This window comes from Notamacropus eugenii, chromosome 5 (assembly GCF_028372415.1).
Source record: "Notamacropus eugenii isolate mMacEug1 chromosome 5, mMacEug1.pri_v2, whole genome shotgun sequence".
Taxonomy (NCBI): Eukaryota; Metazoa; Chordata; class Mammalia; order Diprotodontia; family Macropodidae; genus Notamacropus; species Notamacropus eugenii.
The window spans coordinates 450682226-450700759 of NC_092876.1; the positions used below are offsets into that span (position 1 = coordinate 450682226).

Below are 18534 nucleotides of genomic sequence, written 5' to 3' on the forward strand. Positions count from 1 at the left end.
CTACTTGAAGATCCTGGGCAGAAAAGCTTTGGTAGCTCACAGACCAGAGTGCAGGCCAGCACAGCAGTAAACTCCTCTCTGTTGATTGTGCCACCTTGGAAGAACTGAGAACTTACAGGTCTCCAGAGTATAACCTCCTCTTGACAAAGGACTCAAAGTTCAAGTAACTGGCTGGGAAAATGTCCTTAAAAAGCGAAAAAAAATAAGACTATAGAAGGTTACTTTCTTGGTGAACAGGTATTTTCTTCCATCCTTTCAGATGAGGAAGAAAAATGCATACCATCAGAGGAATACCTAAAAGTCAAGGCCTTTGCATCCAAACCCTGGAAAATAAATATGTAATGGTCTCAGGCCTAGGAAGAGTTCAAAAAGGATTTTGAAAATCAAGTAAGAAAGGTGGAGGAAAAATTGGGAAGAGAATTGAGAACGAAGCAAGTAAATCATGAAAAGCAAGTCAAAAGCTTGCTAAAGGAGACTCCCTCAAAAAATGCTGAAGAAAATAACAACTTTAAAAATAGACTAACTCAAATGGCAAAATAAGGCCCAAAAAGCCAATAAGGAGAAGAATGCTTGAAAAAGAAGAATTAGCCAAATGGTAAACGAGGTACAAATGTTTACTGAAGAAAATAGCTCTTTAAAAATTAGAATGGAGCTCTCTCCAAACTCGCCTTGACAGCCACCGCAGGTACATCAGCAGCAGCATGTCCCACCAGAAGTTCTCTGCTCCCAGGCATGGGTCTCTGGGCTTCCTGCCTTGAAAGGGAAGCAGCAGGCATCAGGGGAAGGTTAAGAGCTTCCCCAAAGATGACCCCTCCAAGCCCATCCATCTGACTGCCTTTCTGGGCTACCAGGCAGGCATGACCCATATTGTTCGAGAGGTGGACAGGCCCGGCTAAAAGGTCAATAAGAAGGAAGTGGTCGAGGCTGTGACGATCGTGGAGACACCCCCCATGGTCATTGTGGGCATCGTGGGCTACGTGCAAACCCCACAAAGCCTGCAGAGCTTTAAAACCATCTTTGATGAGCACATCAGTGATGAGTGTAAGAGGTGGTTCTATAAGAATTGGCATAAGTCCAAGAAGAAGGCCTTCACCAAGTATTGCAAAAAGTGGCAAGATGAGGATGGCAAAAAGCAGCTGAAGAAAGACTTGAGCAGCATGAAGAAGTACTGCCAGGTGATCTACATCATTGCCCACACCCAAATGCGCCTGCTCCCTCTAAGGCAGAAGTCTCACCTGATGGAGATCCAGGTGAATGGTGGTAGCATGGCTGAGAAACTGGACTGGGCCAGTGAGAAGCTGGAGCAGCAGGTGCCCGTGTCCACCGTGTTTGGGCAAGAGGAGATGATTGATGTCATTTGGGTGATGAAGGGCAAGGGTTACAAAGATGTCACTAGCGTGTGGCACACCAAGAAACTGCCCCCCAAAATCCACCGAGGACTGCTTAAGGTAGCATGTATCGGAGCTTGGCATCCCGTCCGGGTAGCCTTCTCTGTGGCTCGAGCTGGTCAGAAGGGCTACCACCATCTCACTGAGATCAACAAAAAGATCTACAAGATTGGCCAGGGCTACCAGATCAAGGATGGCAAACTGATCAAAAACAATGCATCCACAGATTATGATCTGTCCAACAAGAGCATCAATCCTCTGGGAGGCTTTGTCCACTACGATGAAGTGACCAATGACTTTATCATGCTGAAAGGCTGTGTCGTTGGGACCAAGAAGCGTGTCCTCACCCTGCGAAAGTCTCTGCTGGTACAGACCAAATGTCGTGCCCTGGAGAAGATTGACCTGAAGTTTACTGATATCACATCCAAATTTGGCCACGGTCAGTTCCAGACTGTGGAGGAGAAAAAAGCTTTCATGGGACCACTCAAAAAGGACCAAATTGAGAAAGAAGAAGCTGCCTGATGTTTCCAGACCAATTTGGAGCTGGTGGATTCTCAATAAATTTTTCACAATTAAAAAAAAATAGAATGGAGCAGATGGAAGCTAATGACTTTATGAGACACCAAGAAATTACAAAACAAAACCAAAAGACTGAAAAACTGGAAGATAATGTGAAATATCTCATTAGAAAAAAAAAAAACTGACCTGGAAAACAGATCCAGGAGAGACAATTTAAAGATTGTGGGACTACTCAAAAGCCATGATTAAAAAAAAGACCCTAGATATCATCTTTCATGAAATTATCAAGGAAAACAGCCCTAATATTCCAGAACCTGAGGGTAAAATAAATAGTGAAAGAATCCACAGGTCACCTCTTGAAAAAATCTGAAATATTGTAGCAAAATTCCAGAGTTCCCAAGTGAAGCAGAAAATTTTGCAAGCTGCCAGAAAGAAGCAATTTGAGTATTGTGGAAATACACTTAGGATAACACAAGATCTCATAGCTTCTTCCTTAAGGGATCAAAGGTCTTGGAATATGATATTCCAGAAGTCAAAGGAACTGGAATTAAACCCAAGAATCACCTACCCAGGAAAACTGAGTATAATACTTCAGGGGAATAAATGGTCACTCAATGAAAGAGAGAACTTTCAAGCATTCTTGATGAAAAGACCAGAGCCGAATACAAAATTTGACTTCCAAACACAAGTATTGAGAGAAGTATGAAAAGGTAAGCAGGAAAGAGAAATCATAAGGGACTTACTAAAGTTGAACTTTTACATTCTTCCATGGAAAGACAACACCTGTAACTCTTGAAACTTTTCTCAGTATTTGGGAAGTTGGAGGGATGAGATAGATAAATAGACAGATAGATACATAGGTAGATACATAGACACATAGATAGATAGAGGTCACAGGGTGAGTTGAATAGGAAGGAATGATATCTAAAAAAATAAAATTAAGGTATGACAGAAGAATATATTAGGAGGAGAAAGGTATAAATAGAATGGGACAAATTATCTCTCATAAAAGAGGCAAGAAAAAGCTTTTCCAATGGAGGAAAAACAGGGGGAAGTAAGAGGGAAAACATGAAGCTTACTCTCATCATATTTGGCTTAAGGAGGGAATAGCATGCACAGTCAATTTGGTATGAAAACTCTATCTTCCTCTACAGGAAATTAGGGGAGAAGGGGACCAGTGGGGTGGGGGGATGACAGAAGGGAGGGCAATGGGAGGAGGCAGTAATAAGAAGTAATCACTTTAGGTGAGGGACAAAGTCAAAAGAGAGAATAGAATAAATGGGGGAAGGATAGGATGGAGGGAAATATAGTTAGTCTTACACAACATGACTATTATGGAAGTCCTTTGCAAAAACTACACATATATAGCCTGTATTGAATTGCTTACCTTCTCAGTGGGGTAGGTAGAGAGGGAAGAAGGGAGAGAAGCTGGAACTCAAAGTTTAGGAACGAATGTGGAGCATTGTTTTTGCATACAACTGGGAAATAAAAAATACAAGTAATGGGGTATAGAAATTTATCTTGCCCTACAGGACAAGAGAGAAGATGCAGAAAAGGAAAGAGAGGGATGTGATAGAAGGGAGAGCAGATTGGGGGAAGGAGTAATCAGCACTGTTTTTTGAGGTGGGGGAGGGGAGACATGAGGAGAAAATTTGGAACTCAAAATCTTGTGGAAATGAATGTTGTAAACTATAAATAAATAAATAATTTTTAAGAAGTTCCAGAATTATATTGGGTCTCTGTGACACATAGGGATATAATGGCAGAAGCTGATGTATGTTCACTCCTCCAATTATTGATATTATTCCCTATTCTCCAAATTCTATGCACCAAATTCCAATCTCCTTATCAGTATGTGTAATGCATCTCTCCAGGATAATGTAAGATCTTTAGAGTCAAGGACTATCTAATGGCTTATTTTTGTCATTATATGCCCAGTTTCCCACATATTCCTAGAATTTTTAAGTCCAAGAGCACTTAATAAATGTTGACTGACCGGAATCTAGGGGCACTTAGTAAGCTTTGGCCATAGTAATGAAGTTATGAGTGAAGGGGGAAGTTGGGTTTTCAAGCTGCTATCTGGAAGTCAGACCACAGCTCTGACATTAAGCCGAACACACTCAGAAAGCCCAGTGGGCTAGACAGAGGAATAAAGCAGCCTGGAATGGCAGGAATGAGGTCTGGCCGATGGTGAGGTCAAGAAAGAGCTGTGAAGGAACACAAGGCATCAACTAATTATACTTTTCCCTCAAAAAAAAAAAAAAAACAACTTCCCAATCTAAGCAAGGTATTTTTGTTACAATGGCATGCTATCACTCATTTGTGTGCACACCACCATGGGTCCCATTACCCAATAAGGCGCCTCAAACCCAGGTCAGAGTTAGGTGAGATTCCTGTGTTGTCTCTCAATGACTGTGGTGCTCCTTTGCTGCCCTTATTTGCTTTTAGTGGCAGTCCTTACCTGAGTTATGATCTCTTCTTCAATATAGGATCAATGGGTCTAGACATCCTTTGCTTAGCTTAGAATCCAGACGCTTAAACCTTTATTATACATTTGAGGCAAATATAAGCATCCTAAACTTGAAGTCACCTTACATATGGTAACAGATGGGGAAGTCATTAGGAAAAGAGTGTGTTGGGGAATTGCTTGTCCAGGCAAAAGATTTAGCCACCAGGAGACAAGATATGACCCAGGAGATAGCGTTTGTACACACATAACAAGAGTGAAACTACTGAAATACTGAGTAACTACCACCTAGATAAAGCACAAATAAGCATGGCATTTTTGAAAGTAATGTGTGGAATTTATTATACACTTAGAAAAACAACAAATCCTATGAAATGGAAATCATGAATTTATATACTCTTTTGTATTCTGTTACATATATATATATATATATATATATATATATATATATATATATATATATATATATATATATACAAACACATAGGTGTATTCATTCAGAGTTTAAAATTTTTTTAATAAAAAGGAAGAAATATTGGTATACTCTATGAAAAATTGATGATTTGCACTGCTGAAGTCAGGGTTCTAGGACCATAATACCTATCCATAGGGGATGGCAAGAATAAGGAAAGAGAGAGGAAGAAAAAGTATCCAATACTGTATCCTTCCCATCTTTATTCATAGGGTGCAACCTATGAATAGCAAGCCAAGAAAGGAACTGTGCTAGAAAATTCCTCATAATCTGCACTGTTAGGAGAAAATAATAATAAGTAAACTTATATTTACATGGTATTTACTATCCTCAAAGTTCTAAAATTATCAGCTCATTTGATACTCTCAACAACCAGAGGAGGAAGGTGTTATGATTATTCCCATTATTTCAGCTGAGGAAACTAAGGCAAACTGAGATTAAGTGACTTTTCCTGAGTCATATAAATACTAAGCATGTGAGTCCAAATTTGAACTAAAATCTTCCTGACTCCAGGTCTGATGCTCAGCTGCGCCACTCAGCTAGGAATCATGATACAACTATCTTTAAGAAAATGCTATATTTTATTATAAAAATCTTTGTTATGTTTAAATGTTTATTTTTATTTATGTAATAAAACAAGCATTTCCATAACATAGTACAATAAACAAGATGATAGCACATTAAACTGCACTTGCTATTCCTTTCAAATATATGACAAAATCATCATGTAAATTTTTTTTTCTTCCCTCTCCTCACCCTAGAGATGGCTATCATCAGATCCAATAGGAATATATATATATATATGTACGTAACATATATAATATATGTATTATATGTATAATATAGATGTTATATATGTGCATAATATATTTATATGTAATATATGTATAATAATATATACATATGAATATGTGTATATATAATATGCACACTACTAATCCTAAGCAGCCTTCAGGTTAACAGCTGGGATCCTTGTGGATTGAAAGATTCCTCAGGCAGAGCTGGGGTCTTCCCCTTTATACTAGAGGGACAACTAGGAAGTTATGAGCAGTTTTCCCCACTTTCAAGGTTTGTACCAAGTGGAATTAAAGAAATCAAATTTTAATTTTATATATTAATTCTTGACCCTGCATCTGTGAAAATATGTTGTTATGCACTTTCAGGTCCATAAAGTAAAGGCGGGAGGTATTTGTACATAGGCCCCTAATCTCCCAGGGAGCTGATAGATTTTGGCTAATCCATGGGTCAGGATGAACAAAAAAACACCAGCATATTTTAAACAAACAAAAAATAGCATGTAAAAATTAATATCTGTTTATGCAAAAATCTTCGTGACATTTGAAGTTTTAGTAGCTTTTGGACTTTCGGACTACTCTATTTGTATCTATGTTTCCATATTCAGATACAGGTCTTTTTTCTCCCTCAACACGTTAACCATAAAAATAAATACACATACAAGAGTCATAAAAAGAAACTGAATAACACAATTTAATCCGAAAGTCAACTTTCAATAATAGCACATAAAACATATGTCTAAGTCAGAAGAGGCATCAGTTTTACTTTGATCCAACTTTTGGTTAGGACAAATAAAATACAAATCAAATGAAAATCATAAACTAAACTAAATAATCATAGGGTTAGTTTTTTGTGTTTTTTTTACTTTTTTTAAGGATTATTATGGCTAGGAGACTGAAAAAGGAGGAATCACTGCTCACTCGTTATTTAGCAAGCAGATTGAAATGGCATTATTCAAAATGAAATTACACACACTCATATAGATGGAAAAATATAATAAACAGAGGCAGCATCAAATTTTATTTGTAAAAGTGAAGGTAATGCAAGCATGTATTTCAAGAAGTATTCCTGTCTGGCCTGTTGATGAGAACAAGGGACTTCAGATTGTCCGATGAAAATGGTCTCGCTTTAATTGTTATCTTTGGAGAAGGACCATAGATGATTACTTTCTTGACTGAATATCTAGAGAGCAAGAAGGATTGTCAATCAGTCCCTCAAATAATTATCTTAAGAAACTTAAAATATAATATGAAAAAGAAAGGAAAGCATCATTTTTCCCCCACAGCTAATTTTAAGAAATAGAAGATGAGTATAGTATGTGAGGGAACATGTCTAGTTTGATAGAAGATCTAATAATCTTCAACTAAAAGCAAAATTACAGGGGAAGCTTTCCTTTACTCATTACCAATGGATCTATCATTTTTACTTTTTGGATGCAAATAGCATTTTCTCTTCAGGGTTCAGAATTTAAAGTCATATGAAACAAATTGCACCAGTCTTACTCTAATATTTCAAAGATGGAAGCATGAAACAGATTGGAAAAGAAGCCAAAATGTCTAACAAAAGATTTACTAGAACAGTAACATTTTAAATTATGTGCTTACATGTAGAAATTAATCTTCTTAGCATGCATAGAGTTTCCTAGGTGAGAAACATGTCAAGAGAATAAGGACATTTTCCAAAGTATATCTAGGTCCCTTTTATAATGAAAAAGAACCTCATACATGGGCTATATTTTAAAAACTTGCCTGAGGTAGCCTATTTGGGCAATTTTCTGCATTTGCAGTAATTAAGATTTTATATTCTCCTTTGCAAATACTAAATTAGACTTTTAGTCTAGTGGGTAGTATTATATAGTACCTGGGTCTGTGAGTGTGTGTACAAATATATGTATTATGCCTGTGTATATGTATGCATGTATATACATATATATGTACACATATGTACATGCATATGTATGATATATGCATATAATTTATAAACATATGTAATTATATGTGTGTATGTGCATATGTGTATATGTATAAATACTACTATTAAAGACACTAATAAATATCTGCATATGTATGTGTGTGTATTAGAATACCTGATCAAAGGGTATGAAGATCAGGCTTCATGAATTGCCTTCTCAAACATTAGAGGATAAGTGTTTTCTTACAACTAGAGAATGAATGTATGAATAGAAAAATAAATTAATGAGAAAAGAATTAATTAAGAGCTTATTTTTTAGGCAAAGATTTGTGGTATTTGCTTGGAATACAGATACTAAAGTGAAGAAGTCTCTGCATTCAAGGAGTTCATGTTATAATAATTTTAAACTTTATGATGGCACATTTAAAATGGCCCTGAGTGCTGGTTTTGAGTCTTTGGGAATACATATGACATTAGGCAAGCTGTTTGGGAGTAAGAACAATGTATGTGTAGACTTTCTGAGTCAGTAATGACTTTCAAATATGATAATCTTTGGAGTTATTATAAGAGACATAGAAAGAACTGCAAGGCACCTGAAAATCATCTAGTCCAATCTGCTCATTTTACAGGTAATGAAAATAAACCCAGAGGGATTGAGTAACCTACTCAAGGTCACATAGATACCAAATGGTAAAGACAGGTTCAAACTCAGATCCTATCATTATAAGTTTAGAATTCTTTCTACTGTACCACACTGCTTTCCTAGAGGGACACCCCCAGGGAAAGTGATCAAGAAACTCCTTCCTCTGATGTTGAGTGCTGGAAGACACTGACTCCCTTCCTAGGTCAGAAACGGAAGACTATTAGCAGTGGTAGAAGTATTAGAATGAAAGAGTGCCCTCCCAGCTGGAAGTATGGCCACATCACAAGAAGCAAGGGAACATATCACTGGCCATACATTGAAAGAGATATCTCAAATTGATTCCATATAACAACTTATAGTTACCCTTAGATGGCGGTGTTCCCCAAGAAGGAGTGAAATGTAAACTCTGGCATACACTATTGAGATTCCATAAGAGGCTCTGGTGTTGGATACACAAAAAGAAAATGCTTCCCAGAGAGTTTCAAAGGATCTTTACTTGGTATATCATATGTGTTAAAAATTGAAACACCATTTGTTCTAGGTCCTAAATGTTTGCAGACACTATATTTTCACTTAAAGGGTATAAGAAATGTGGAGGAATTTCATGACAAGTTGCTAAGTATGACACCAAAGGAGGTAAAAAAAAAACTTTCAAGCTATGCTGAGGCTCAAAAAGGCATTATAAAACATGACAAAGGTTCAGAATCTACAAAGGACAGATCATTCAGGGCTACCTAATGTGCTCAGAGCAACCTTGGGTGATGAAGTTAATTAATAATGAAGTTTCTGAAAAGCCAGACAGCCTCACAATTACTTGTAATTCATAAATAATAAAGAAAAAAGGTAATCTTCCAAAGCAGAGGCCTCAATCTCAAGCAGAAGTAGCTCATATCTGTAAAAGCTGGCATTCTTACCGTATGAAAGGCAAGGCAGAGAACACTGCAAGTCCTATTGGCTTTATCTTCATATAAATGAACTGCAGTTGCCTTTGGTAATAAAAAGCAAAGCTGAATCAAAAAGATATGGATTTCAGACTGCTCTTGAAAGTACTTTAGTACGGGGCTAGTAAACTAACTGTCCACTAAGGTTAAGCTTTGGCAGGTAAGCCTATCAAATGTCATGCAATGATTGTAATTTGTCATTGTACCGATTTCTTTATTATGACTTTGAATACATATTATATCAGTCTCTGACAGAAACTGGAAATTGAATTATGGGTATGAAAAATGATCCAAATTTTATTCAGTGCACTCTCTAATAAGCCAAAGAATTCAAGTAAATACTGAGAATCATCAAAGCAGTGAGTCAGTTAGGGATGAAAGGCAACTTGCAGAACACCAGCATTGTGTCTAAGCCAGCATTGCGAATAAGCATCCTCTGAATTGATTTTTGAGGCAAACAAAGCCCTATTTGCTACCCATATTAGAAAATTTGAGAGGTACCTGGCCAGTCTTGGGGAAATTGTAGAGCAGACAAAGTTTGTCTTTAGCATTCTTCCAGGTGATTTCCCCACTGTCACTTATGTTTAGAAATCTGTCCCAAACTCCCTTCAGTACTCAGTCACGTTTTCCAGTCTTCCATCCAGGGAACCAAATGGTGGTGCCTAAATAGATCAGTCACTTCACTTCTTCTGCCTTGCTAATCCGTCTAAAGATTATATATCCTTTGGTTCCTACAATAGGGGTACTGAATTTTTCTTGTGTCATGGACCCTTTGAAATGCCTAGTGATATCTATATACTTCTCATGATAATATTTTAAAAGGCATAACATTAAAAACATAGAATGAAAAAAGGCAAGGAATTATCTTCAAATATAGTTGTCAAAATATGTATTTTTTTTTGTTCAAAGACACCAAGTTAATGATCACTGTCCTGGAGTTTGCTTATGTTGATAATCATGCATGTGGGAAGAGCAGTTTTAATTTCAAAAGGGAATCTCAACAATGTTCATCCAGCTAATCTCTCATCTAGCTATGACACTTCTCTTTTCAAGATTCCACTACACATAATTTATGCCCTAGGGGTTAGGGATAGGAACTGGATTCATGATTTCATTAATATAGGTAACCCTATGGTGAAGAAACTCTACCACTGGTACCTTCTCTGCAATTTGTGATTTTGAAAACAAGAACACTAAGAGATTATATTATTTGCATCAGTATCACACAGTCAGTAGGTGTAATAGGAAGGACTGAAACCTAAATCTTCCTGACTCTAAGACTGGTTTTTTAACCACTGTTCAGCCACCATCATATGCCCTAGCGTACTTAAATTATATTGTTCCTTAAGAAGGTCCTGAAGAAGCCACTCTAGTGCCAGGGATTCCTGGTATTGTCAAAAACAAGAGGTATTTTTGGTATCATGGTATGTAGGCATGATTATTGATTAAACTTTCCAGAAGAAAACTGAAAATGGAAATGACATAGTAGCATTAAGGGAATGGCAGAGAGTATAAATTGGGTCTGATTCCTTGAGATGTGTCTACAGAATGTTTAATGAAGAATTTCGGTCAAGATGAGGATCTCATGTCCATATGCATATTCAAAAATACCTGGTTATTTTGACATTAGTTGTACTTTATAAATTCTTTTGGCAATATCTTCCCCCCCAAAAAATGGAACCCTTTTGTAAAATGATCTTTTGGTTATTATTGGCCTCCATACCCAGTTTTGGCATCTACCCTTTCTGGAGTTCATAATAGCATGTCTAAAGTCATTATTATGACCATAAGGCAAATGATCCCATGACTGACTTGAAGATGTTGAAAAGCCCTTGCCTCCAATCAAATTAAACCACATAATAATAAGAAGTTGGCATCTGCAGTGAAAATGTACTACCATCATTGAAGTCTTTCAGTTTTAAAATCTCAGTATAATTTTTGGCTCCTCACTCTCATCCTACATATTCAACCACTTGCTATATATCCAGAATGTCTTTTGAATATGTCCCCTTCTCACTACTCACCACTATAATTCAGTCCCTTATTATCTCTCACCTAGACCATTACAATGGCCTTTGAAGTGGTCTCCCTGCCACAAGTCTCTCCTCACTGTGCTCCATTCTTCATGCTTTTGCCTAAGTGACTTTCCAAAATTGCAGATCTGGTGATGTCATTTCCTTGTCCAATAACTTCAGAGATTCCTTGAGGATGGAATGTGAACTCCTCTATTTGGAGATTAAAAGTTCATCACAACCTAGGCTTGTCTCCCTGTTTTGGTCTCAGAGATGACTTTCCTTCTTGTATTCCATAGTCTAACAAAACTGACCTTCATTCTTGCTATTCTATACACATAGCTTTCCATTTCCAGCCTCTGTACTTTTGCTTTGTTATCCTGCATGATTGGAAAATATTTCCTTCTCACCTCTGCTTTGCAGAATTCAATCTTGTCTTCAAGATACAACTCAACTACTTCATTCTACATATCGTGATCTTCTTGAGAGCAAGCACTGTTCTAGGTTCTGCTGTACCCCAGCACTTAGCACAATGCTAGACTTAATAAATGCTTTTTGACTCCACTTGACTCATCCAGCCAATGTAATGAGTTGCGTTCATTTTATATATGTTCTTTATGTAACAACAACAACAGTAGCAGATAACACTTATAGTATTTAATATTTGCCAGGCACTCTGCTAAGCACTTTATAAAGATAATAATATTGTTAATATTATTTTATTTGATCCCAAACAACAACACTCAGAGGGAGATACTATTATTATCTCCATTTTTCAGGTGATAAAACTGAGAAAAAGTTTAAGTGACTTGCCTAGGCTCACACAGCTAGGAGGCATTTGAGGCCACATTTGAGTTTTCCTGACTCTAGGAGCAGTGCTCTAGCCACTGCACAACCCAGCTGATCTATCTTAGGCACATATTGTGCTCTGTGCTAGAAGGTAGGTTCATACAAAGTGCAACTGTTTTATGTTTGCATTTATAATTGAAACACATAGCAGAAGGGTTTGCATGCCATAGGTTCTTAATAAATGCTTATTGATTGATAGTGTTCCAACCACTAGGAGATAAAAGGATACCACATTCAGATAAAAACACAAAACAAAACTACTCAGCAAAGTAGAATTGAGGGCCCATTATGTATGGAGCCCTATTTTATACATTAAACAAAATGTTTTTACAAATAGCACTAACCCTAACCTAATGGAATTTACAATTTAGGAGAGGTATAAGACATATATATATATAATTGTAATATAAAATAATAAATATTGGTATTAAAAGGTGAATAACAAAATTCCATGTCAACTCACAAGGGAAATGTTGCAAGTTTCTGAGAAGGTTACAGGGAGAATATGACATTTGAACTTTAAAAGATGCATAAATATTAAGAATTCAGAGTAGGGAGGAGGGCATTTACTTATAAAAATAAAATGCCAGGTATCCAAAAACTTAGTGTAATTTAAAACTGCACTAAAACTTTTGAGACACACAGTATACATCCAAAGTTCAGAGAAAGGATTAATGAGATCTAAAAATCATATACTCATCAAATTTAAATATTAAAATATCTAATACAACTTTCCATTTTACAGAAAAAGAAACTGGTTCTGAAAGATGCTAAGTGACTTATGTAAGATTACGTTCCCACGTGGCAACATAATGATTTGAACCCAGTTTTTCAATAGGTGAAATCTGAATTAACTGAGGAAAGAAAGGTAGTAGCTTCTGAGCATCTAGACCTCCTCAGATTGACTGGACCTTGAATATAGGAGGAGACAGATTTTTATGAATTAAAAGAAAACAAATAACAGGATGCAAACCAGGATGCAATATTAGAATAATCTAGTTTCTAATTGGAGGAAAGTTCAGGAACTTTCCAATTTGGTAGAGGGGCGAGCAAATTAAGGGATTTGGGAAAGGTGGGAGAGGCAGAGTGAGCAGGTAGACTTTCCCAGATGTGAAAGAGGATGCCACTCAATTTCCACAATTAGCAAACCAGTGTAATTTGTAGGAAAAAATGAAATTTAAGTGTCAAAATGGAACCAGTTTTACAAATCAGAATAACTTTTATTCACAAAATTCCCTCAGTTCTCTCACTTCCTATGGTTAGAAATCCAAGGCTCTATTTTGTCATGCTACCTTCTGTAAAGGGCCAATGTGTAGTCCAGTTTGTCCATTTGCTACATAGAGTGTAGAGAAGGCAATTGTGTAAGATGATGTGATGTCAGATTGTAGAGTACCTCTAAAGCCAAACGGGAAAAAAGTTTCAACTTGAGACAGTACTGGCTTTCCAAGCCTGACCCCAGAGACAATGAAATATACATCTTACTTCCCATCTGTAAGGGGCCCAGAGGGTCCCAGGGGGGTGCAAGTCAGAGGCAAAGCCTGCTCTCGTGGGAAAGGTGCTGGCACATACCCTGGCAGAAGCTCTGTGTGACCCTGGAACCTGATGTTCCTGCAGATACTGATGTCCTGTACAGTAAAGTTACAAGTGAGCCTGGGAACCCAGGAACTAGCTTCAGGAACAAGATAAGCTTCCTTACTTACTGCGGGTGTAAGGATGTGGAATAGTCATGAGATGGTGAAGTAATGGGATGAGCTCAGCCTGTATGTGATTGGTGGTTACAGCCTTTATAACCCCTAACTTTCAGCTGAATAAGTAGTTGCTTGGTGTTGCTTATCATCTCGTCTCCAGTCTCATTCCTTAAAAGCTCACAGATCGCTCAGCCCAGACTGACAGGCATTCAGAGACCTGTTGGTCAGGGGGACAGCTGTCCATCTTCTCTATGCTTCTTTGTAAGTTTTCTTTGGTTTTCTGCTATGCACTTTTATATTTTGTTCTTTTTCCCCTCCTCCTTCCCAAGACTACAATTAAGTGCTAATATATTTCTCTACAGCTGTAGATACATCTATACACATAAAGATACACACACACACACACACACACACACACACACACACATATATAGACATATACTTTCCCAAACACATTCTACTCCTAGTCTGTGTTTTTATGTTTGTGCACATCTCCTGTTTCCTATCACTTTTGCTTCCTCTGCTTTACTTTTACTGGCTACCTTGTCTTCCTATTACTTGTGTACCCTCCTCCAAGGATCCCTTCCTTATCCTCTGATTCCCATAAATCTAAACACCCTTCTACAGACCCATATAACCTATTCCCTCTAAAGATTCCTCCCTTGTCCTTTCTTCTGATCTCAAATTTTCCCAGTAAGGCCCCTGTTATGCCCCTACTCTTGTTTATTTTTTCCTCTCATGCTTTGTTTGCCCCAAGGTGCTATTTTATTTCTTTTGGGGGTAGGGGAAATCCTGAGAGCTTAGCATTTTCTGACCTACTCTGCATCTTCCCTGAATCCTCTCATACTTCAGTGATTGAAATTAAATATTACACAATTCGATCATTTGGGGGAAGATAGTAAGTTGTTTTAAACATTTAATGAGTGAATAGTGAGGACATTGAGAAAGTTGCCTTAATAAAAATGGAAGTGTGTGTATATGTGTGTGCGTGTGTGTTTATGTGTGTGTTGTTATGCTTATTTTCTGATGTGCTTTTAAGAGTTAGTAGAATAATGTAATTTTGTAGGGAAAAAAGGCAGAAGTCAATGGAGAAAGAAAATAATGAGGGAATGATACAGATTATTCAGTGTGGGTGGCACTGTAAGCATCTACAAGTTATATATGGAATTAAGAGAAGGGCAGTTTCTTAGAAATTGTGGAACTGACCTAGACAATCTTGTAGTCAAAGACAGAACTGAAGTGTTCATGGGGGAGGCGGATGATCATTTCTAGAAACACATCTACTATGTAATCAATATCAACTCAGGCAAAGGAGGCACTGTGACTATCTTCATTTAAAATACTGTTGGAAAACAGTGACCATAGAACAATAAAGAGACATCACAAAAATACAGGTATCGGTTCAATGAAAGAAAGACCTTTATAAACTCCAAAGCTATATCACAATGAAGCAGACCCTAGCAAGCAAAAATAAACTTCCAACAACTGGAAGTTTTCAAGCCCAGATCATATGTCCATTTTCAGGAATGACATGGAGAATATTTTTCACAGAGACAGAGAATGGAAAAGGTGACCCTGAAATTCATTTTGTGAATTATTTGAAGTTCACACCTGACTCTTCCGGAGACAAACAGTGGTTGGTGCCCAACTCAGTTTTGCAAACTCGTGTCATTACTGACAACAAAACTTTTCTTTTTTTCTGCTCTTAGGCTGTAGAGTGACTGAATGTGGAAGGAGGTTGAGACAATTCAGTTTAACAAGTATCCATTAAACATCTAATGTGTGCAAAGTGTTGGAAGACTTAAAGAATAAAATAAATTTCCACTGCCTTCAAAGAGCTTTTAGTCTATTTGGAGTAGCAGCATATGCCCAGCAAAACATAAACCAGGAATATCTAGAAGAGCAAAGGAAAGCACTAATAATTAAGATTAGGCTAGACTTTCTGTATAGGCTGGCACATGAGCTAAATCTGAAAGAAAGCTAAAGAAATCAGTAAGACACAAATGAGGAGAGAGGTCCATCCAAGTATGAGGGACAGCTTATATACAAAGATTAAAAACAGTGTCATGTGTGGAAAAATATGAGTACACCAGTTCGGATGTAATGTAAGGTGAATGAAAAAGATTACAATAAAATAGCAACAGAAATGTCCAGGCTTTAAATGATAAGCACAAGAGTTGGTAGTTTCTTTCTAGAAATAAGAAGGAGGTCCCAAGCTTCTTAAGCAGGGCAGTGACATGACCATAACTGTTTGAGAAAACAACTTTGTCAGTCCTAATGGAAGATGGAGTGGAGAGGAGAGAGGCTGAAGGTGAGGAGACCATTAAAGAAACTGAGGCAAACAGAGCGTAAATTACTTCTTCAGGCTGCCAAAGTGCCCTATTGTTGAAATATCTGAGTAAATGTCTGAGGCTAGATTTGAATTCAGATCTTCCTTACTCCAGTACTAGTGTTTATCTACTATGCTACCTATCTGCCTCTACATTATATTGTGGAAGTAGAACTGACAAGTCCTCTCAATACTTAGATGCAAGATGTGACAGAGAGGGAAGAGTAAAGGACCATTCTGAGGCTATAGAAGAACTCTATTCCAAAGGAAGGGTGGTGGTGGCCTTAATAGAAACAGAGAAGTTTGGAGGTAAAGTCAGTTTATGGAGGAAGATGATGAATTTTATTTTGGGCGTATTGAGTTTGAGGCGCTTAGGAGCCATATTCCTGAAGATATCCATCTCTTCCCTGATCAGATATACTATCTCCTTACCAATCTTTGAGATATTTTTGACTAACAGTATCTTTCTATACACCTCTGAATAAATTATGAAGGAACACAAATTATGTGATTTCTAATATCACAAAAATTCTGCCATAATTTCTTTGACTCTATAATAGTTATTGTAATAATAACAGTAGTAATTAACATTTATATAACACTATAAGGTTCTCTAAATCTTATATCAATTCACTTGATCCCCAAAAGCCACCCTGTAAGGTTTCTGTTATTATTATCCCCTTTTCGTTGTTGTGGAAACCAAAGCAGACAGAAGTTAAATGACTCGCCTAGGATCACACAGCTAAGAGGTGACTGAGGAAGGATATGAACTCAGATCTTCCTAACTCCTGGCACAGTGTTGTATCCACCATACCACCTAACTGTATCGCACACTGTTTGAAGATGTGGTTATTAGACCTTTCTTTTTGTTTGTCAGTGACACTTTTGGCATTCTGGTGAAGCTGATGCATCTCTACTCGTATTAGTGCTTGTTGGTTACAGTCACAACTGAAGGAAATGCAGAATCTAGCTAAAGATTAGTGAAAATATGATGCAATTTCTCCATTCAGCTTCCTGGTTTCTTTTGAAATCTATACAAGGACAACAGGGATCCATGAGCTGTAGATTAAAAAGGTTCTTCTGTAGAGATCACAATGTTTCTGTCTCATCTGTAACTGTCATATGGGAATTCTAGTTCCAAAAAATGTCATGTGTCTCAACATCAGTTTGACACCTACTTCATTTCCAAGTTCCATCATAGAATCATTCCATTATATCATAGAAACATAGGACCCTAGGGTAATCACATCATTACCGTTGTCATAGCAGATAACAGGTTATGTCAGCCTTGTCACTCTGGTGGTCATATTCTAGTCAGATAGCTTTTCCATTACAACAGCCACAGCTTCCTCATCTAAAAATGTCCATTTTGGCAAGTCACAAAGATGAAGCAACCATTGTTTATTAAAGGGAAAAACATTACTGAGCAATTACCGTTCCTCACTTGTTTCAAGAATCCTGTTGTCATCTAAAAGGATAATTTGCCTATTAATTCAGATTGCAACTTCTCCATGTCTTATGTTCTGGTCTCATGAGTTGCTTTGCTATAACTAATATAACCCTTTAAAATCTGTCAGACAAGAGTTTGCTAGTGGTTCTTTTCATAGAACTACAGGGTACTCAGAAAGTCCTCCAACTCCAGGCCCAATTTGGAAGCAATTCAAACTTTATAAAAATCTACTGTGACTTATTCCCTGCTATTGTCATCTTCGATGATCTAGGGTCACCTCTAGGCCATGATGAGGCATCAGAGTAGAATCTAAGTACTATTGGCAAGAACTGCAAGGAGTTTGGCAGGACTACTAAGATTTGTTAGCTAGCTAACTACATAGATAGTTGGTAGACTGTTGTTAGTAGATATTACTAGTTGTGCTATGACAACCTGGCCATCGTTGTCCCTAAGTCTCTGTAACAGCAAGCACCCTGGAACCTAAGATGACCTACTGATACAGGTTCTAAAATCTGCTTTTCTAAAAGGAATGCAACTTTTTAAGGGGTCAGCAATCACATTAATCAAACACATATATCATTCACTTAGTTCAGGGGAAAAAGTCAGTACCCTGAACTTCAGAGAAAATATAAACAGAAATTACAAGCAGAAATTACGCAGAGAATGATCAACAAACAGGGGTCCCAACTGTCTGACCATAGGCAATGCGTACATCGTTACCAGAGAGAGAAACACTGACATCCAGGTTTCAAAGCTCAGGGACCTCTTAACAGCTACCCAGAGTCACATCTAGCACAAGAACCTTCTTCCAAAAATGAAGCCCCAAAACAAAAAACAAAACCTCACTTCAGAGTGTACACACACACACACACACACACACACACACACAAACACACATGTATGTGTGCATATATACATATATGTGTATATACACACATATATACATATACATATGTATATATATACATAGCAATCCTTGGTGACTCAGTGTCGGCCTTAATACAAAAATAAGCCTCTCCTAATCGTGCCTCTTTTAATAGCCCTACCTGAGGCCTATTAATCGAAAGGGG

General features: G+C 37.4%; 1 pseudogene; it reads left to right on the plus strand.

The window, feature by feature from the left end:
* The first annotated feature begins 701 nt into the window (after positions 1-701).
* On the plus strand, positions 702-1910 carry LOC140503130 (large ribosomal subunit protein uL3 pseudogene; annotated as a pseudogene).
* Positions 1911-18534: the final 16624 nt, after the last annotated feature.